This window comes from Abramis brama (genome assembly GCF_963993115.1).
Source record: "Abramis brama genome assembly, chromosome: 2".
NCBI classification, from domain to species: Eukaryota; Metazoa; Chordata; class Actinopteri; order Cypriniformes; family Leuciscidae; genus Abramis; species Abramis brama.
Window position 1 is genome coordinate 12,531,667 of NC_139964.1, and position 18,029 is coordinate 12,549,695.

An 18,029-nucleotide genomic window follows, 5' to 3' on the forward strand; every position below is an offset into this window, starting at 1 on the left:
TTAAACAATTTGAAATATACACTCCATGCAAATCTGTTCTTAACTTGTTTAAAAGAGGTTCTATTGACAAAGAATAGAGCATACCAGACAAGGCACACCCCTGTCTAACACCTCTATACACTTTAAAAGGAGCGCATAAGTCACCATTAACTTTCAATATACTTTCAACTTCACAGTACAAAACCTTTATCATAGAAACAAATTCAGGATTAAAACCAAATGCTGCTAAAACATTCCATAAATAATTATGTTCAACTCGGTCGAAAGCCTTTTCTTGATCTAATGACACTAGACCAAAATCTAAATTGAGACTCTTACCTAAATCCAAAACATCCCTAATAAAAGAAATGTTATCAGAAATTCGCCTACCAGGTACACAATAGGTCTGGTCAGGATGGATAACTTGTTCCAAAACTTCACCCAATCTATTAGCCAAAACTTTGGAGAGCAATTTATAGTCACTGCACAGCAAACTCACGGGCCTCCAGTTTTTAATATCATTCAGATCTCCTTTCTTTGGCAACAGAGTGAGAACCGCTCTACGGCAACTTATGGGTAGCCGCCCATTGGCTAAACTTTCCCCAAGCACCTCTAGCAGATCCGGACCCACCTCCGGCCAGAAGGACTTGTAGAAGTCGGCTGGGAGTCCATCCACTCCAGGCGCTTTGCCACACTCCATACTTTGGAGGGCTCTTTCCAACTCTTCCAGAGTTAAAGCTTTACTGAGCCCAGCATTAGCTTCTTCAGATAACTGAGGTAAATTATTAAGAAAGACATTACCATCAGTTTGTTCATGAGTGAGTTCACTTTTGTACAGTTCCTCATAAAAACGAATTGCTCTTCTACGAATGTCAGTAGGGTCTGACAACAAGACTCCAGCTTCTGAACGTAAGGCATGAATAAACCTTCTCTGTCCATTTTTTTCTCCAAATTAAAGAAAAATTTTGAGGGTGCATCCATCAATTCTACGCTTTGAAAACGTGATCTGACCAGAGCTCCTTGTGTAACTGTGTCTAGAAGTTCAGCTAAAGAATTTTTCTTTTTATTAAAAGTCTCAAAATGGGTCAAATTGCCTGTATCAGCAACCCCCTGAAGTTCTATTAATTCTTTCTCTATTATTTTCATTGAAACGGTTATGTCTCTCGTGAAATTGCAAGTATATTGTTGGCACAACTGTTTAATCTGAACTTTTGCAATGTCCCACCACTGCTGTAAGGACTTGAAAGAAGATTTTGTAGTTCTAAAAATATTCCAGAATTCTTTAAAGATATCTTTAAAATGGTTATCACATAATAAATTATTATTAAAGTGCCAGTAAGCACTTTTTGGCTTAATGGAGCTCAAAGACACAACACACTGTATTAAGCTATGATCAGAAAAGCTTACTGGAACAATTGAACAGCTTCTGAAAAAACTAAGCTGGTGTTTGAAACCATAAAACCTATCCAACCTTGCTAAAGAAATTAAGTTATCATAAGCATGAGTCCACGTATACTGCCTCTGAATACCATGAAAATTTCTCCAAACATCAACAATCTCATGTGATTTCAATAACTGAATGAGCCGCTTTTGTGAAAGCATATGCGGTTCAACATGATTTCTATCTAAAATGTGCTCAGTGCAATTAAAATCCCCTCCTAGAAATAATAAATCTTCAGAATTGCACTGACATAAAACATCACTCAGTGTATCTAGAAAAATCATTCTTTCCAATGCATTATTGGGGACATACACACAAATAAAAACAAAAGAACGATTTTCAAAGGAAGCTATAACTTTTAAAAGTCTACCTTTTATAATTTCATCGACCTGATAAGAACAGGGAATAAAGTTCTTGGAGAATAAAATGGCAACTCCACCACTGGTTGTGGTCAAATGACTTAACACAGATAAACCATCAAATTCTCTTGCCCAATCAGAAGAATTTAATTCATCAGTATGTGTTTCTTGAGCAAACAAAACATCAATTTTCCTCTGTTTTATTATCTCAAATAATTGAAATCTTTTTCTTATATCCCTTGCCCCATTTATATTTAGAGAAGAAACACAAATTTCTCCCATAAATGTGAAGAGAAATAACCAAAGCAGGTACAGCCAAAAGAAAACACAAAGAGAAAGAGGATATTTACGCATTATCATTACTAACACTGAGTCCAGGTTGCGCATTAAGTTTTGCAAGAATTTTCTTCAGACGATACACTTCCTGGTTAGTGAAACCTCCATCACTCCTAAAAGCCTTTGCTTTTTCAATAAACTGCAACACATTGGGAAAATATTCTTCAACACGAACTTTTCTCGCATTTTTTGTCACTTTGAGAAAAGCCTTTATATCTTCTACACTGTATGATCTGCTGGAAAATCCACTCTGAGGTAAACTGCATGAAACATTACATTCAGAAAAATCGCTTTCACTCTCTGTATCAGTCTGACTCAAGTCACAATCATCCATTCTTTTCGCCTGTTTACCAACATCATGACGTTGTTTTAGTCTTCTCTTTTGAGGCGTTTTAAATGCACAATCTTCTGAATCAAACACAGAACAGCGATCCTCCTCTATACCGGCTAAAAGTTGCTCAACAGCAGCGGCCGAGCCGTCACTGTTTTGCGACTCGTTCGCTTGACCCGCTGGCAGATCACTCACCGCGGATACTTCATTTTCCTCCGCCTCAGCGCCACCTGCACTCTCCCCTTCAGTAGTCTTATCTACCAGCACAACTTCTGTTGCTCTTCCAGCGTCTAACGTTACCACTGCTATCGATTTTTGAGCCATACTTGTTCCAGGCACCTCAGCATCATTAGGCAATACAGCGGCAACATTCTGCATTTCCTCGTCACGAACAACGATATTTTCCTCACCACCATCAACCGGTGGAGGATTATTATCATTCTTATTCAATCTGACTGGACAAGCGCGGATAAGATGCCCTGTTTCGCCACAACCGAAACATTTCATAGTATTTGTTGTGGCGAAAATGACATAATTAAACTCATCATGACGGAAATTTAGAGACAGATCTAACTCGTCCAGGTTGTCTTGGAGAACCATATAGACATAACGCCTAAATGACACAATGTGCTTCAAAAGTGGCGACTTGCACCCAATTGGAATCATTTTTATAGGAGAAACCAATTTACCATAACGAGAGAGCATTCCGGTCAAGATTTCGTTTGAAATAAAAGGCGGCACATTAGAAAGAGTCACTTTTTTTGAAGGAGTAGAAAGAGGGAGCACTTGGGTAAAGATACCATTAAGCACTACTCCAATTTCTACCAACTGATTCGCTAAATCAATTGTCTTCACAAACACAACAATAGCGCTGTTCATGCGAGACGCAGACAGAATGTTCTCAAGCCCAATCACTTCTCCAACAGCCAGGCTACAGTCTTCTATACTAACCGCTGAGTCTATTTTTACACCATGACGGCGCGTCAAAAAATCAAACCTCCCGCTACCTGGGGCAGCCATGCTCCCAGTATAAACCAGGAGCAGACGCCCTAGAATATTAAACACCTCCTTATCTTCCCAAATAAATGAATAAAACAGAACTTAAATTGAAATCACCCCCCAAAAAAGATAGAAAAATAGAAAGATAGAAGAAATAAATTCCTCGTACCTGACACACACGCCAAACACTCAGCTCACACTCAACGCTCCGCCCACTCACTCAGCACATGCGCACAGAGAGAGAGAGAGAGAGAGAGAGAGAGAGAGAGAGAGAGAGAGAGAGACTTGACTTTTAAAACTCTTTTAATCAAACAACTAGTTTAAAAACAATATTTGCACCACAAACAAACAAACAAAAAAAAAAAAAAAAAAAAAAAATAATAATAATAATAATAATAATAATAATAATAATAAATAAATAAATGAAATAATAATAATGACAGTAAATCACAATATTACCAATTAAACCATAACTCTCCAAAAACATTTCTCACCACAAGAGCATTTTTCACACTCCACCTTGCATCAAACAAATCAATATTATTTGTTAATTTACAATAGGCATATTCTACAGCGACCCGGTACTTTACCAATGATTTGAACATTCCAACCAAATCAATATTTTCCCCCTCATTTTTACATGTGTGGGATTTTAGAATTGCCAACTTTGCCTGCCCTAATAGAAAGTTACCCAGAGTACACTGTGCTTTCCATTCCTTCTTGTATTTCAAGCCCAAAATAAACAGATTTTTGGAAAAAATAAACCCAAGTTCAATGAATATTTTTTCCAACAGTTCAAACAAAGGAATTAATCTAAAACAATCAGAAAAACAATGAAAAACAGTATCAAGAACATTACAAAACGGACATGCAAATGAAACCCTTGCATTAAATTTTGACACAAGACTATTTGTTGCCACAGAACAATGGAGTATTCTCCATTGGAGATCTCCAGATCTCTTAGGAATAGGGGGTTTGTACAAACACCTCCATGATGGAGCTAATTCTGAAGAAATGGATAAGTATTCTCTCCATTTGGTATCAGTGCGTCTTTTCAATTGAGCATAAAACAAAGATTTCACACACATTCCATACAACATCTTTTTTTCCACATTCTGAAACAAAATATCTTTAAATCCCTTCAATAACAACATATTTAAATCCTCATCCAATTCAGATCCTATTTCTACTCTAAGATCTGGAAAGGTCAGGGACTTTTCACCATTTTCAAAAAAAGTTTGTACAAAGGTCAAGAAAGATTGAGGAAATGATTTTTTAAGATCCTCCATGAACCCTTCAACATATCTTTCTGATCTCAGCCCAACTTGATCAGCTATTGATACAGCCGCACGCCATTGACCTTTTGTAGTATCAATTAAGTCCATTACAGTAGCTATTCCAGTCTTTAGAAACAGATCAACTACTGTACTTGAAATCGATGAGTTTGTTTTAAAAAGAGAATTAAAGAATAATGGTTCCAAAACACCATAATGTTCACTCTCCTTCCTAACCTTCTTTAACAGTTGCCAAGCTTTAAACACAGACTCATAAAACTTTAAAAGACAACAACTTACTTTTGAAACAAAGGATTTTTCAATTAAGAACAACTGCTTATCTATTCCGATTCCTCCTATATCTTGGAGAATAGACAAGCTATATGCAATCCAGGGAATCTTATCTGAACAGTATAGCAATTTCTGTAACGTTTGAAGTCTCATTGTTTTAATTCTTGCTTCTAAATCTATGAGTCCTTGTCCTCCTTCAATCACTGGGAGATATAAAACCCCAGGAGGAAGCCAATGAAACCCATCCCAGAAAAAATTGACAAAACTTTTCTGAATTGTAACAAGTAGCTCTTCAGGAGGATCCAACACTGTAAACCGGTGCCACAACATTGAGGCTGCCAAGTTATTGACAATTAAACATCTCCCTCTATAAGATAGCTTTGGAAGGATCCACCTCCACTTTTGTAGTCTGCCCGTAACTTTATCAGCTAGACCTTCCCAATTCTTTTTCATGTAAGGGTCGGTTCCCAAATGTACCCCAAGAACCTTAAAACCATCCTTAATCCAGCTACATTGTTGTGGAAGCCGAGGAGGGTCTATATTTTGCCACTCACCTAGTAGCAGGGATGTACACTTATCCCAATTAATTTTAGCAGATGTTGCTTTTTGAAAAATTTCCAAGCTAAAAATTAAAGCAGATATATCATCATTGTTCCTGATACATACAGTTACATCATCTGCATATGCTGTGAGTTTCACAGGTGGAATTTCTGGAAACCTAGGAACAACAAGTCCATGCAATCGTTTCCTTAAAGATGACAGAAAAGGTTCGATAGAAATTGAGTACAAAAGTCCGGAAAGAGGGCATCCTTGCCGTATGCCTCTAGTTACTGCAAAAGGTCTAGTCAGGCAACCATTAATTCTCAGCATACTAGATGTTTCACTATATAATAATTTAACACAAGAGATAAATTGTGGCCCAAAACCAAAAGCCTTCAAAGTCTTTAGTAAATACAAATGGTCCACTCTGTCAAAAGCTTTCTCTTGATCTAGAGATAAGAGTCCAATATCAACTTGATGTGTTTTGGCAACTGTAATAATGTCTCTTATCAAAAATAGGTTGTCGAAAATTGTTCTTTTGGGGATACAGTATGACTGATCCTCATGAATTATAGTTGCCATACATTTCTTCAACCTATTGGTTATGGCTTTTGACAGTATTTTAAAATCAGTACACAGTAATGAAACAGGACGCCAATTCTTCAAGTATCCAAGATCTCCTTTTTTGGGTATTAAAGTCAACACAGCTCTTCGACAACTCAAGGGTAAAGTACCTTGGTTAAAGGACTCCAGAAAAACATGATACAAGTCTTGTCCAAGCACATTCCAAAAACCTTTGTAGAACTCTGCAGACAGACCATCCAGCCCAGGTGATCTGCCACTGTTCAGCCCCAGCACAGCACTCGACAGCTCAGCAAAAGTCGGAAATCCCTCCAGCTCCTTCTTCTCAGTCGCTGACAACTGTGGAAGACCTTGAAGAAGTTCTTCAACTGCTGCTTCCTCACAGTGTTCTGACTGATAGAGGTTCTCATAAAAAGAAATAGCAGAAGCTATAATTTCTCGCTGGTCAGTAGTTTCACTGCCATTAGAAAGTTTCAGCTTATGGAAAAACTTCTGCTCTTTTGGCTTTTTCTCTAGTCCAAAAAAGAAGGCAGTTGGAGCATCCATTTCATTGTGCTTTAAATATCTTGTTCTCACAAGAGTTTCCTTCTCCTGTTCATCCAATAAATCCTTCAAAAGGCTTTTATTCGCTTTGATGATGTCAGCTGACAATAATCTGCCTCCTTCGTTGATGTAGCTTTGCTGAAGAATTTCTTGTTCCAAAATCTTCATTTTCATTTTCAAATTTTCTGTATTATGTGCAGTGTATTGTTGGCAAAAGTTTTTAATCTGCACCTTTCCCAAGTCCCACCACTGATTTAAAGATGTATAGCTAAATCTCTCTTCCCTCCAAGATTTCCACAAGAGATCAAAAGAGTGCACAAAGATGTGATCGTGCAGTAATCTGCTATTAAAGTGCCAGTGCGTCTGATAGAGTTTAGACGACAGAACAGACATAGACATTGAAATAAAATGGTGATCTGACATAGATGTTGGTGAGATACAACTGCCATAAAATCTTCCTTTGTTACCCTTTTCAACATAAAACCGATCCAGTCTTGCAGCAGAGACCTTATTTGAATTCATTTTCAACCAGGTGTACTGTTTAACATGAGGGTAAGCCTCTCTCCACAAATCGAACAGATTGTGTCTATTAATTAAAGATTTAAAAACACCCGCTGAACTAGGATGAGGTTCCTCATGATTTCTATCTAATTTGTGATCTACAGTACAATTGAAATCACCACCTATTATAACAATGTTATCCTGAGGACATTTCAACAATTCTTCAGAAAATTTTCCAAAAAAAACACTTCGTTCACTTCCTATATTAGGAGCATAAATATTAAAAAATGAAAAACTAGTATTGTCTATTGTTATATCCGCACGCAATAGGCGTCCAGGTATTATTTCTAAAAAGTCTGGATCATTTTCTACACGTTTTGAAAATAAAAACGCAACACCAGCACTCAGATTTGTGCCATGACTAAGGCCAATGCTCCCTGACCATTCGTTTGTCCAGTCGACTTCATTACAAGCATCGGTATGTGTCTCCTGTAACATAGTTACATCTACTTTTTTAAGGTGTAAATACTTAAATAAAGTAGTTCTCTTTTGTACATCCCTACAGCCATTTATATTTAAAGATCCAATGTTAAAGGATGCCATCAGGATTAAAAAAGAGAAAAGATACCTAATCCAATATTTTCTGTTCATCATAACTCTTTAAGGGTTTTTAAGTCTTTTTCTGACAGCACTCACAAACTTTTTAAGGCGGTAGCGCCTAGGCTGATCCAGTTCCTCTAAAGTGGCTTTCTTCATAGCCATCAGCGAGGACTCAACAAAAAGCCTTAAATCAACAAAGAACATTTCAACTTCTGGCTTTCTCTGATTTTTTGTGGCGTCTAAAAAATCATTGAGTTGTTCCACCGTATAATATCGAGACTTTGCAAATCTCCCAACAGTACTTCCCTGAGAGTTAGCTTCAGACAATTCATCAGCAATCGACTCTGAACAATCACTGTCTGAATCACTATCCATTGCTTGCGATTTTGAAGCATCAATATCACACACATTACTACTTAATGCCTGCGTTTCATTCAAGCCATCACTCTCTTTAGGCCGATCTTGATCACTAGATTTCTCTAACTCAACAACAGCCTGCCCACTGTCGTTGGTTTCACTCTGTCCAGAATCAACAGTCTCAGTGATAACAACACTACAACCTTGATGCAACTGCTCTCCAATATCAGTAAGCGCGGACCTCTCAGCGCTCGGACCGGGCGCTGCGCTTTCACCAGTTACTGCAGCCAGATCGCTAACGTTACTCTCATCATTCAAAATCTGCCCTGAATCAGATTCAACTCCATTTCTTGCCGTTTGAGCCTCTTTAACCAGAGGACAGGCTGTTTTAATGTGACCAAATTTTCCACAAACAAAACATTTCATGGACTCAGTGCTGATAAAGATCGTATAATCTTTTCCAAGCACCGTTAGTTTAACCGACACTTCAAGCGTTGCAAATTCAGCACTCAGTATCATGACAGCCTGACGTCTGAATGACATGATATGTTTCAACTCTGGGGTTTTCAAACCCAGAGAAATCATCCTAATCGTCCCAACCAATTTCCCATAACGCGCTAAAATACCCTCAAGCGCTTTATCAGAGATAAACGGGGGTACGTTTGACAACATTACTTTTTTCGAGAGGTTAGACAAGGGTAATACAGGAATAAAAACATCATGAACAGTCAAACCACACTCTACTAAATGATTGACCATTTCAACTTCTTTCAAAAAAACAACCATTGCTTTATTCATTCTAGAAGCAGACATGATGTTTTGTGCACCTATTTCTCTGCCAATTGCAACCAAAACGTTCTCAATGGACACTGATGCGTCTGCCGGCATACACTTGCACGCATGCCGAGCAGACAAACAAGAAAAGCCATCGGAGTTTGAGCCCATCTCTATCAGCTATGCTGACAGAAGTCAGCGCTCCGACTCTCTGTCCTCTAATCCAAAGCAATATTCAAAAGGAATAAACCCAGAAAAGAAGGAAAAGTTTGAAACTCACTCAAGAACGCCACACACTCTTCCGCTCACACGCTCCCCACAGACACTCCGCACATGCGCACGAGAGAGAGAGAGAGAGAGAGAGAGAGGAGAAAGAGAGAGAGAGACAGATAGAGAGAGAGAGAGAGAGAGAGAGAGAGAATGATACTAAATTCTACTAAATCACAAAAGAAGATGGAACTCTATTTACACCTGAAAAGAGACTATACACCAGCAGAATACCTGAGCTGTGTGAAAGAGCATAAAATGAGAAAGACCCTGACCAAGTACAGGCTGAGTGACCACAGTCTGGCTGTAGAGAGAGGCCGGCACAGGCAGAGATGGCAGCCGAGAGAGCAGAGGCTGTGTTCACTGTGCTCTCAGGGAGAGGTGGAGACAGAAGAACACTTCCTGATACACTGTGATCACTATCACAGCATTAGATCAGACTATTTCACTAGATTCCAACAACTAGAACCAAATTTTATGGCACTACCAAATTCAGAAAAATTAAATCATATTTTGGGTGAGGACTCCAGCTCAATCACAACAGCAGCAAAATATGTGACAGCCTGCCACAAACTACGAGAGTCAGCCAGTGGACAAAACCAAAGTCAGAATCATCCTTATCTCGTCTGAATGTTGGTACTAATGTACAAAGGTGTTTTTTTTTTTTTTTTGTTTTTTTTTTCTTGTTTATATAAATATATTCATACATTTGTTTACTGATTGATTTATTGAATTTATTGATTATTTGTGTATGTAATGTCCATTTATGTAATGGCCAATGCTTTGGCAATACTGTACAAGTCATGCCAATAAAGCTCATTGAATTTGAATTTGAATTTGAGAGAGAGACTGACAGACAGAGAGAGAGAGAGACAGATAGAGAGAGAGAGAGAGAGAGAGAGAGAGAGAGAGACTGACAGACAGAGAGAGAGCGATAGAGAGAGATAATAATAAAGAGGGAAGATATCACTGAACAATTATTTAACCATAAAAAAGTATATTTCATACTTATGTTACTTTTTCATCTCTATTTTGTGTGTTTATTTAAAATGAGACAAATCTGATATTATTTTAATCTTCTATCTGTTATTTAACAAATGCAAAATGTAAAATCTTTGCTACTCTCAGAATCTGCCAGAACCGATGAGACACATCAAATTTACTCATTTGTGATAGTAATCTCTTCTCGGGTGGGTGTCTGTTCTCTTTTGATGTTATTGTTAAAGTCTGTATAAAGCATAGAACAATGTGTTATTAACTTAACCCCAGCCAAAAAAAAAAAAAAGGCAAGTAAATAAAATAAGTTATAAAAATCTTGAAAAAGTAAGCAGTATTCTGTTCATCAACATTTCCACAAACTTCAACGACCCCGGTGGTTTCATAGCATCCATGGCGTTCTTCTAGCCCCACTCCTGGTACCATGTAATATTCAATATGGCGACCAATTAAACACTGCTGATTGATTGATACAGTATACATTAATGTACTGTCAATTATCCTTTAACTGTGCGCTTCATTACATATAATGTTTTATTTAATTTAATATGCTTTCATTTAGTAAGAGATTTAAAGAAAGGCTGAAAGTGTGATTAACCCAGTGGGCATTTGATGTCAATTTAACATCAATGTGACATCAAACATTGATGTCAAAATTACGTCACAAAATAGGTCAAAAATGAAAGTCATATTGACGTCAAAGTGTCAATGTCAATTTGATGTCAAGATTTTGACCTCTGCTGATGTCATTTTTATGTTATTTTGATGTCATGCTTTGTTTGTTGGTATTTGATGTCAATTCAACATTTATTTGACGTCAAGATGTCATGATGTTGTAAACTGATTTAACTGATTCTATCTTAAATTGATCAATTGCCATTTCATATTTATACTGTGATCTTATTTCACTTTTTTCTAAAAAATGTAATTAATTTAAATGAGTTAAAACATAGATTTAACTCAACCCAAGTGTTAGTGAACAACAGCACACATTAATGAGTAAAAAGACCTTAACAATCACTGCCTTTAAATAAAGCAACATGATGCAATATATCAGCAGTGTTTCTCTGCTCATCCAGAACTGAAGCACAGGCTCTACTCTTCAGCACAATGGTGACCCACAAAACTCGACAGAAACTCTTTAAAAGTCCCATTGCATGGATTATTTTATTATTTTAGAATGTTTCCTGGGGTGCCCTTATAATGTTAGTATGTTTTTTAGATCAAAAGTTGTTATAATTTAGAAATAAAAGGCATATTTCCTAGCCTGATTTTAGCCTCTGAACGCTCTGTTTGAAGGGGCGTGTCTGTGTGAGACTTCAGTGTAAACGCCCACTGCTGTGATTGGCTGCTGTGAGACTTCAGTGTAAACGCCCACTGCTGTGATTGGCTGCTGTGAGACTTCAGTGTAAACGCCCTCTGCTGTGATTGGCTGACATGCTTGCATATGAAATATTTAGCATTAAATGTGAAACTCTCTCGAAAACATTTACTATTACAGCTATTAAACGTTTTTACTATTACAGCTATCGAGATTAAAGGATCGTGAGAAGTTTTTTAAGTATTTAGATCTATTCCCATCACATAAAAGGTTGCAGTGATCCCAGTGGGCATTTGATGTCAATTTAACATCAATATGACATCAAACATTGATGTCAAAATTACGTCACGAAATAGGTCAAAAATGAAAGTCATATTGACGTCAACGTGTCAATGTCAATTTGATGTCAAGATTTTGATCTCTGCTGATGTCATTTTGATGTTATTTTGATGTCATGCTTTGTTGGCATTTGATGTCAATTCAACATTTATTTGATGTCAAGATGTCATGATGTTGATCCCAGCAGGCACAGGATATAGACTACAGCGTCGGTCGTTGGATTTTGGTTGAAAATGAAAGTCGGGTTGATGTCTAAATCCAATGTTTGTTTGACGTCAAGCTCCACGTTGGGCAGTCGTTGAATTTTGGTTGAAATAAACCAAACAAAAAGGTGAAATGCATGGCCGTACACTTATTACCAGCTTCACTTAAAACTAACCAGATTTACTTTATTTAATTTCCGGTTTAAAAAAATAATATTTTGTTTTTTAAAGTCACCATGATGGTGGTTAGCGTTTGCTTTAGTTGGACTCTTGACTCTTTAGCATAAAGTTTTCTCTGGCTGCTATAATTGTGTGTGTATAAAGCACATTTGTTGTGGCAAAAAAGCCATGAGAAACTTTCGAGCAGATGATGATGATGATGATGATAATATCATCATGTAACTGCCTGAATACCTGATCTTATTCAGTGTCTAATGTTTTGATTATATAGAACTTGTGTTTTTAATGTTGTTTTATAATAGAATCCATTAAATTTTACAGCATGAGAGCAATGTTGTTTATCAAATAATATAGAGGTTTTTAAAAATATTTAATGCATTAAAATTTTTCCTCTACATTATTACTTAGCCATCAAGAATCAGTGTATGACTCTCAACAATGGTGACAATCAATGAAATGATGCAGTGCATGCTGGGTACCACCAATCAAAACTCACCCATATCTCCCAGCATGCATTGCGGCTTTAATCAATTATGCAGCTGGAGTTGATCTGATTATCTGGATATTTTGTTTGATTGTCACCATTGCTGAGATTCATATGCTGTTTCTTGATGTCTGTGTGTGTCTAAGTACTGCCATAGATGAAAGGTTTTTGTGCACTAAATAGTTTTTAAAAATCAAGTATATTTTTTAATAAACAACACTGGTAGATATGCTGTAGAATCAAACGACTTATATTATGAATAAAACAATGTTATAACCACAAGTTCTATATAATCAAAGCATTAGACACTAAATAAGATCAGATATTCAGCCAATTGCATGATGCTGTCATCATCGTCATCAATAAGCAGTCATCATCACCTGATCTCATTTTCTCAAGGCTTTTTTAGCTACAACAAATGTGCTTTATACACACACAATTATAGCAGCCAGAGAAAACTTTATGCTAAAGAGTCAAGAGTCCAACTAAAGCAAACGCTAACCACCATCATGGTGACTTGAAAATACAAAAAATTATTTCTTTAAACCGGAAATTAAATAAAGTAAATCTGGTTAGTTTTAAGTGAAGCTGATAATAAGTGTACGGCCATGCATTTCACCTTTTTGTTTGGTTTATTCCAACCAAAATTCAACGACTGCCCAACGTTGGAGCTTGACGTCAAACAAACATTGGATTTAGACATCAACCCGACTTTCATTTTGAACCAAAATCCAACGTCTGACCGATGTTATAGTCTATATCCTGTGCCTGCTGGGCATCTATTTGACATCAGGATGTCATGATGTTGAAGTTATTTTAATGCTATTTTGATATCATTCAATATCAATCTCCAATATCAGATTAAATTTATCTTTTTTAGTATATGCAATTATAGTGTCTGCTGTCATTTTAAACGTGAACTAAATGTAAATATGCTAGGATTTAAATAAATAAAAACACACATGCAAAATACACCTAGGTCTACAACTTTCAAGATCATTCAGGCTAGGTCTTTTAGATGTTGAAAATGAGTCACATTGATTTACAATGAGTAATAAATACACTTTTTTCAGACATTATAGACATTGTTTTGACATAAATTTCCCATCAATTTGACGTCTTGTTTCCTGACATCAAATCAACATCGATTTAATGTCAATGATATTGACCTGAGATGTAGGGACCAGAAAAAACATGTCAGATTGATACCTTTGTTAGGCATCTTTACAACCACAAGGAAATAATTACAAAATATAATGAAAATATGCATATTCATGCATGTCATACATGGTGGTCAAAATCTTGACTATTTGTTGATGTCAAATTGACGTCAAGGTGCCCGCTGGGAAGTTCTCAATAAAAAGAGCTCAGATGAGTTTTACTGAGAACATCACATTTCAGTGAACTTTAAAAATCATACTACTTATTAGCTAGATTAATATTAGCAATCATGGTTAACATGAACTGATAATATGAGTATAGTATAAATTCACAGTATTCACAAGTATTATACAAGATCGTTTTCAGAACCAACATGTTTATGTTTTATTACATCAGTGGGGAGTCAGTTTTGTGAAATAAACATTATTAGAGCATAAGCTAAAAGCTTTCCATAATCCATGAATATCACATTTTCAAACAATATCACAACTCTCATCTGCGTTTTTTCTAAAAGTTATCAGGCCGTTAAAATGAGAACTGAGACAAAAACAGTAGTTGCTGTATTAGCTAAAGTTTCCCCCCTTCTTGTACTGGAAGATACAAAGCGGCTGATCGAATCCAGTGTTGTCCTGACCAGAAAAAGGTCACCAACCTCCTTTGAATGCTTGAAATTAGTCCTGAAGGTGGCTGCAGTTCACACAGTTCATGCCAAAGAGCAGTAGTAGTAGTAGCCCTAAAAATACAATGCATTAAAATGCAAGCACAGTTATTGCAATGCATATTTGTTCAAGTAGTGCAATTCAACAAGCTTTCTTTGCTTCAAAGACATTTGTCATTAATTTTCTTCCATAACATAAAAGGTTAAAAAGAAATATTAGATTCAAGCTCAGAAGGTGCCATCTAGTGGTCACAGTGAAGGCGATCTGTCATTGACATCATTTCCGAATGCGTGACTTTCATACGGCCAATAGAAACATCGGATTACCAATTAGGAGCAAAACCAAAACCCCAGGAATGAAGATCACCGAGGAGCCTGAAGATACAAGAGAAAGAGGATTTTTAATGTTCAATGTGAGATTCATACATGGAAATCTGAAGAGGTTTTAGTACGGTAATACTCACCTGTTATTGGTGTATCACGTGAAGTCAATGTGATTTCTGTGAACATTTGAGGTTTCTCTGATGATGATGATGATGATGATGATGATGGATATGGCGTGTTCAGCTCAGTTGTCTCTGTAATGACAGTAAATGAACTTCTCATGCAGAACATTCACTTCTGTTTTTGCACATTAAAAATAAACCTGTGATAGCGTGTGTAAACTTCCTGTTTGCTGACTCAGTCACCCAGATACAGCAGCATAAACAGACAACTTCAGATTCTAGGTACTTTTATTTTTTTACTTTAAAACAATCTCCAGCACAAAAACTTCACATCATGAATGTGGGATTGTGGGTATTTTCAGTTGATGTTATACAACACTAAAATACTGAAGTGAGATTCATTTTAAAGTGACTTTCTAATATTTGTATAATATTTCACCATGTTAGTTAAACTTCTGGTCATTATTTAATCCAAGTTTTAGTTTTACTGATGTGATTGTTGGATCAGGACTTGAGTGAAAGTCCAGATGATATTTTTTTGTTGTTAGATTTAGTTCTTCTTTTGAGTTTTCCTGGAAGCATCTTTAAAATAAACTGCTGAAATAAACACCTTTATTATAACAATTTAATCATAAATTATTCACTTCATCCAACATGTTTTTTTTTTTTCTTCTTTCCTACATGTATATTTAAAAAGTCAACACCAATTCATTTCTCTCACATAAAGTACACAATACCTCATTAACACACCAGATTTCTACAAACTTTGGTAAACAGTCCACCAACTTATAGTAGGCAAACTCTACTTTTAGTCTAGCTGCCACAAGACCCAAAAACATAGGAACCACACTTATTGCATCCTGCCCTAGAAGTTTGTTTTTCCTTGATTTCCAGATTACTAATTTTGCAGTGCCTGATAAAAAATGAATTAAAACCAAAGTTATTTTCCTTTGAACAGAATACCTAGGACCATAGACAAACAATTTGAAGGAAAAGCCCTCACCCAAAGATAAAAACCAATTGCTTAAAAGGGAAAAAAGATCCCCTAAACGTGAGCACTGCACAAATAAATGGAACGCTGATTCTGCCTCTAAACAAAAAGGACAACCCACCCCAACGCTAGGATTAAGATGTGCCACATGTCTGTCCGTAGCTATTGCTCCATGTACAATTCTCCACTGGAGATCACCTGTCCGCTTATTAATGGGACATTTGTACAGAGCACGCCAGCAGCCTTTAGGGGAAGAGTCAAGTCCAAGAAAATCCAACCATTTTGTAGAAGGAACGCCAGTCAACAGTCTGGCATTTGACACTTTTAAACAAGTCAAATACAAGGCCTTCTTCCCAGTTAACTCAAAACAATCCAAAACGGGGGTTTTAAATGTCAACAAAAAGTTATCATCCTCTTCCCAATTCTCCACGGCAGCACTGACTATGAGTGAAGGAAATACATAGTCATGCTCTTCTGTCCACTCTTGGATCATCGTTGTGTTCTCCAGAAAGTCTCTATACTCCTCTCCTAATGCTCCACGTACTTCTGCAACGAACTGCTGTATCACTCTTGCGGATTTCACTTTAGTCCTTTGGCTTATAGCTTCCACACTGCTACTCAATATATGGCCCAACTTCACATATCCAGCAGCCAGCAACCGTGAGCGTAAGCATGCAGATGATAAAAGTCTTGAAGACAGGAGAGGGTTAAAAAGCAAAGGTTCTTCCAGCAGCCAGGGCCCGACAGACAAATCAGGTGATCTTGACACATTAAATACTTTCCAAGCTTCAAGCATAGATTTATAAAACGGGGTAAGGTCTACCAACTCAGACTCTTGTAAATCCATGAGAAATAAGTGTTTGTCGAGTCCCATTCCGCCTACCCTCCGCAAAAGGGCTATTGCAATGTCCATCCAAGCAAAATTGCTGTTGTATAGCAGTCTTTGAACAGTTCGTAAACGAAAAGTCATTAGTCTTGCCTTGAGGTCCACCAAACCCTGTCCCCCTTCTTGTACAGGAAGATACAGTACAGCAGATCGGACCCAATGGTATCCAGACCAGAAAAAGTTCACCAAGTGCCTCTGGATCGCTTGAACTAGACCTGCTGGTGGTTGCAGTACATTGAATTTATGCCACAGAGTGGATGCCACCAAATTATTGGCCACCAAAACTCTTCCCCTGTAGGACAACTGAGGTAGCAACCATTTCCATCTAGACAATCGTGTACACACTTTTTCCTCTACGCCCTCCCAATTTAATTTTTGATACTCATTAGAACCAAAAAAAATACCTAATATCTTAAAACCCTCTAATTTCCATTTGAGGTCTCTAGGCAATTGTGGGAGATTCTCTGCAATACCTTGACCTACCCAGAGAACTTCACTTTTATCCCAATTCACCTTGGCTGTTGAAGCCTTCTCATAAACCTGAAGTACATCAGACAACACCTTGACATCTTGTGTGTTTTTAACAAATACGGTAATATCATCGGCATAAGCACTTAAAACTGTTCTTGAAGTCTTAAAAATAACAGGTATATGCAAGCCAGACATTTTTTCTCGTAATTTGCAAAGAAAAGGTTCAATTGCTATACTATATAGCTGTCCTGATAAAGGACACCCCTGTCTTTGGTCACTGTGTACAATTAAATGAAGGTACTTTTTAAGCCTATTTGCAAGGCATTTGGATAAAATTTTGTATTCAGTAGTCAATAGGGCGACTGGTCTCCAATTCTTCAAAAGAGACAAATCCCCCTTTTTAGGCAACAATGATAAAACAGCCCGTTGACAGGACACAGGCAACATATCATCCTTGTTACATACACAAAAAACTTCAAAAAGATCCTGTCCAATGCAATTCCAAAAATGTTTATAGAATTCAGGTTGTAAACCGTCAATGCCTGGAGATTTTCCTGAATTAAGTTGGCCCAAGGCAGCAGTTATTTCTTGATAGGATATATCTATATCCAAAGCAGTCTTTGAGTCAGAGTCTATTTGAGGTAAATCTTGAAACAGTTGTGCAGAACAGTTTACATCACAATGCTCAGCAGTGTAAAGATTTGAATAGAAATCCACTG